We start from the raw sequence: 5,600 nt of genomic DNA, 5'->3' as shown, positions 1-5,600 counted from the left end.
GTTTAAACATGGTTCATATTACGTTTCTTATTAGTCTTAGTCTAATTTCAGGTCAATTTTGGATTTAGATTGGTTTAATTCAAATTTAATGGGATTTTGTTAATTAACTTTTGATTTAACTATGGTTTATCCTACTACTAGTATTACCACCCGTGCTATGCACGGGAATACCTACTAAGATCATACCTCTTTAATAGTAAGGATAGAATCTTATTTTGATTACTAGAAAATGTTGTTTATGTTGCTTTTTCAACTTAAAAGAAACAGTTAATAGAGAAGCGGACAAAATCTCTACCGCCTCATCTTTCTATTTCGCTCTTATGGTTAGAAACAATGGCTGGTTCTCCGATTGTAAAACACTATCTAGGCATCGATGATTGGTTCTCTGATTGTAAGATTGTCCTTCACAGCCCGTGGTAAGTAAAGAGCTCACAAAGGTAAAAATTCCATATACGTTTACATTGTATGTTGTATGACGCACCGGAGAAAAAGAGTGCCTTCACATTTGTTCTCGCCTGCCACACACAATCACAGGGTAAACAGGTATATAAGTATATAACTATATCTTGTGTTCAATATGTGGATTTGTTTCTAAAATCTAATTAATCATTTCATCTCAATTTTTTTCTCCGCATAGCAATGACTTCAAATTGAGTAAAAGCATTACATGGCAAGGAAATGTCCATTGCAGACAATGAGGGAAGCTGAATGAACTAATCAATTATAATATGTACCTTCTGATTCCTATACACTGTCGGAAATGCGAGCCCCTTCCATGGAAAGCATCTGTCTAGTACTATTAACCACTTTCTCCAATCTTCTACTTCCTTCCATTCATGAAGATTATTTTGCCTTCAAATTAAAATCCATAAATTAGTACAATTCTTATCAATCATACTCGACATTCTCAGCAATTCTAAATAGAAAATGATTGGAAATATTGAAAAACTGAATTACAATATGATTTTAATTTTCCAAGAGATGAAAGAAAATGTTTTGCTAACTAACCGGGTAGCTTTTCCGATCTCCCGTGGCTGTACTCACAGTCGTATACCAGTGATAGGTTGCTTAGGAACTCATTGCCAACGTCCACACGGTCATTAGAAGAGACTAAAGATGTTTTCAAGTAGGAGACGGAGCGAGTATGGACATGCATATATCTATGGAATTTTATGGAAACATAAACGACCTAGCAGAGCGTGGACCTTTGGCAGAAAAAAAATAATTTTGCGAGACTAAATAAATAAGTTTTGAGTTCATCGTGAATTAAATTTATTGAAGAAGATAAAACAGTTTCTAAGATGTAGAGATCGTGGTGATGGTGGGAGAGAAAATTAAGGGATTTTTCTTAGAAAATTTGGTTATTATTTTAATTTCTTTCATCTTGAGCGATTTCGATTTATTCAGAATTTAAATTAAAAATAAAATAAAATCTGATGTGGTAGAATTTAATTGGACAGGTGACTTGTGATTTATAAGATAAAGGATATTAATTGGGAAGTACAAATATGAAACTAACCTTAAAACATTACATTCAATTGCTATTAGAAAATTTTAGTTAAGATTAATTCAATAAATATAATTAATTAAAAATAAAAAACGCTAACATATCAAAAATAAAAAAAAATTAGAAAAGTAAAAAAATCTATTCAAATCAAAACTAATTTGCACTTGAAAAAATATAAAAAATAAAAATTAACAGCTAAGATTTTTAAAAATACAGATAATTATTAGTTAAAATTTTTTTTCTCTCCCTCTAATAAAATTATGGACGAAAATTACTAAATATTTTTTTAAAAAATATAAACCAATCAGAATTCCAAAAAATATGAATTTATATCTAAGTAGACAATCAAATTATTTTTAATAACTAGATTTCAAAGATTTTATTAAGATTTCAAATTATGATTCTCCTATCATCTTTTTTTTTATTTTATTTACAAATTGGTTGAAATTTTCATATAATACTTATGACTAATAAATATACAGAATTTTTTCTGCATATGTTGTGATTTGAATTTTTAAAAACGAAGATATATTACTCTTTTTTAATGTAAAAGATATATTACTCGATCTATGGAAAAATAATGTTTGTTTTAATTTCCACATTGGCGGATTGGCAAAACTAAATTTATATAGTTGATAAATTAATAAATTTTATTTGGTCACAGTTATAATATTAAAATTACTACTTCATATTTTACAAAATATTGATGCATATACAACAAACAAACAATATAAAACTATAATATACATCAAAAATAAAATACTATAATATTCTAAAATAATTAGTATTTAAAAAGACATATAAAAATTTATAGAACAATAAAAAATAAATATTATCTCAAATAAAATAATATTTTTAAAAGTATCTAACAATAATTTTTATTATTATATTATAATTTTTTAAAAATGTTGATCCGTGTTTAAAGCACGGGATATCATCTAGTAATATTATTGAAGTTGGTAACCAGTCAACCCATGATAGATTGATAAATAAGAGATTATAAGTTCAATAAAGAAATAATTTTTGAAATTTATAATTTTCTCTCGTCGCAATAGTTGGGTTCTGATTTTTCCTTGGTTTCAGTTAATGACGGAGAATCTCTACTTGAGATTCTGGTTGGTTCCCTATGGTTTCAAGGCTATTGATCTTTCAGATTGCGGTTTAATTGTGGTGGATCTGGGTTCTTCCCTGTTAGGGATTTCAGATTTCAAATCCGATTTCGCTGCTACTTCGTGGGGATGGAGATTGGGGAATGGAGATTTTGCAAGGGGATCTTCAGACTGGGTTTTCTTGGGCGTAAATTGCGGACTATCTCTGTCGGATTTGCTCCGATTGGAATGGAGGATTCTAGTTATGATTATGGGGCTTTGGGCGATGGTTATGGGGGATCTGCAGGATTCCACAGTTTCCTTTTTTGGTTTCGGATGGGGCTTGATCTCAGCCTGTAGATCACGATATCATCGTCAGGGAGATTGCGGGATACCATATATTCGGTTCATTTCGTGTTTATCGTATCTTTTGTCAGTACAGTCGAGAGTTTCGCTTCTGGATATAAAAGGGGACTAAGGTTCGGGTCTGTTTCTCATCTGTGTTTGTGTTCTCTCGCTCTTTCTTTCACTCTCTCTCGGTTTTCTTTACAGTATTTACGGTGCTCTTGGCTTATCTGCCTCTTTGGTGTTTCTCCTTTGGTTCTTACGAAAGTTATGGCTCAGAGTGGTTTGTTGAATTCTCAGGTGTCAGCGGAAAATTTGTCCGGAGCGGGTGGTAAGCTCAAGATTAAGATCCCACGGTTTGACAACACTGCTTTGATTGAAGGTTATGCTAAGACCCTCATTGGTCGTTGCATGAACCTTGCGATGCAGGACATGAAGGCTTTGTTGTTCATGTTGCCAAAAATTAGGAAGTTCGAAGAGAGGGTTGTGGGTGCTGATCTCGGTTTGGGGTGTTTCCAGTTTGATTTCGATCAAGAAGAAGATATCCAGGAGGTCTTGAAAATGGAGCCATACCATTTTGACCATTGGATGCTTTCTCTGGTTCGGTGGGAGCCTGTGGTGGATCCAAAGTATCCCTGTCACATCAAGTTCTGGGTTCGAGTCATGGGTGTTCCACTGCATTTTTGGGCGGATGAGACTTTCCGCAGTATCGGGTCCGACTTGGGGAAGGTGGAGGCGGTTGATCTTGACAATGGCCGGGTTCAGGTTTTGCTTGATGGCTTTAAACCTTTAGTGTTTGAAGCTGCGGTTGAGTTCCACAGTGGGGAGGAAACATCAGTGTCTTTACGGTATGAACGACTGTTTGGGTATTGTCGAAGGTGTTATAGCTTGTGCCATGACGTTTCACGATGCCCTTTGTTTGGCAATAATGGGAAACAACAAATTGGTGGTGGGTCTGATCCTCGTCCTGAGGATAAGCTTCAGAGCTACAAGGGAGCAGCGGTTGATGGTGTAACTCAAGGGAATGGTTCCAATTTGCGGGATGGGGACAGGCCAGGGCTTCCTCATCAGGGCTCTGGTGCAGGTGGTTCCCAGGCTGTCAACCGTCGACAGAACCAGGGTTTTGGGCACAAGTCAAAGAAGGGACGTAGGGATTCCCACCTTAAGGAGCGGCTAGTCTCCAGGCTGTTGGTTCGGGAGTTGGTCCCAATGAGGAACACGGTGGGGATGTGGGAGTTCAGATCTCTGACACGGAACACACGATGCATGATGCCTTTGGGGGTCTATCTACGGACGAGAGTGTGGCTCCGGTTGTTCAGTCTACGGGTTTGGTTGATCCGCCTGTGGCTGTAGAGCACAGCACCTTACCAAGTGAGGACAAACAGGTGTGTAGGACCTTGTTTCCCGGTTCTGAAGATTTACATGTGTCAGCTACTGGTTCCATGGAGTTGGTTCAGCAGTAGGCATACTTCTCAGATACACTGAGTGCGCTGCTAGCCCAGGATTATCCCCCTGATGATCACACCTTACGGTTTATGACCCCTATTTTGGAGGAGCCAGGAAACGAGTCATAGATGGCCGCTGAGGTGGATTCTTTTCTCGTAGAGGAGGAGGTGACATTTGATAGTAAGGAGAGCTCTGATGGTGTTGTTACCGGTCAAGACCTCCGGGAGGAGACTGATACTGCTGTTGTAGAATATGACACAGAGACGGTTGAGCAGGATTTAACAGCCCAAGCTACGGTTCCCCCATCACGTAATAAGCTGGCTAAGAGTAATGGGGTTCTACCAGGGGCAAACACAAAGAAGCGGAACTTGTGCACCTTATCTTCGCCACGGAAGAAGGTTGGTACCAAGGGGATGGGTCTGCAGGGGAAAGTGGGTCCTAACCAAGGAGGGAAGCCTCCAAGTATCTCGGATCGTTGATGTTAGTGGTCTGTTTGAGCTGGCCTCGTTTCAACCCACTCGATTCTGGTTTTTAGTGTGCAAACAGGCTGTGTTCTGGCCTCCTTTGGTTTTTTCGTTTACTTTTCATTTTCATGTATGGAATAAGTTTGCAATCGGTGCTCCATTGGCTCATTTTCGTATTTTGTTCATTCCCCTATTTGGGTGCTTTTGTATTGGTTCGTTTAGTTGTGGTTGTACCACTTTCACCAGAAATTAAATAAAACCTTGCTTGCTTTTTTCTTGGTCTTTTGGTTCTCGTTTTTGTCACTGGTTTTATAATTGTCCAGGGGTCTCTCCTCGTTCTTATATGGTCGCTAAGTGTGGTTTCATTCATGGTCTACCCCGAGACTATGGGTCCGATTTGGGTTTTTCAAGTTTTTACACCAGCTCGAAATTTTTGCTTCAGGCTTCATGGCCATCTTTATTTGGGCCCAGTTGGATTTTGCTCGTTTTGGACTTTTCCAATATATTGGGCCTTTTTTCAATATGTTGGTTTCTGGATTGTTTTTGTGGTTGTCTAAGAGTTTTCTATTCTGTTTATCTCCCTGAGGACTGGGCGGATAGATTTGTGTCACAACAATTGGACTTTATTTATGAATATTATTAGTTGGAATTGCCAAATCCTGGGTAATAAGGCAACTATTGGTAATCTTAGGGATTTATGGCATAAACATCGGCCTGATTTTTTATTCTTGATGGAGACGAAACAACCTA

The 5,600-nt window shown here is 37.4% G+C and overlaps 1 long non-coding RNA gene across 1 annotated transcript; it reads left to right on the top strand.

The window, feature by feature from the left end:
* The first annotated feature begins 224 nt into the window (after positions 1–224).
* Positions 225–1,377, top strand: LOC147931095 (uncharacterized). Its single transcript, XR_015574018.1, has 2 exons — positions 225–543; positions 638–1,377. It is a non-coding gene; the product is annotated as an uncharacterized LOC147931095 (long non-coding RNA).
* Positions 1,378–5,600: the final 4,223 nt, after the last annotated feature.

Source organism: Camelina sativa, chromosome 12, assembly GCF_030686135.1.
Source record: "Camelina sativa cultivar CO46 ecotype springtype chromosome 12, ASM3068613v1".
Classification (NCBI taxonomy): domain Eukaryota; kingdom Viridiplantae; phylum Streptophyta; class Magnoliopsida; order Brassicales; family Brassicaceae; genus Camelina; species Camelina sativa.
The sequence above is the reverse complement of the archived record's forward strand: the minus strand, read 5'-3'. Positions and strand labels throughout refer to the sequence as shown.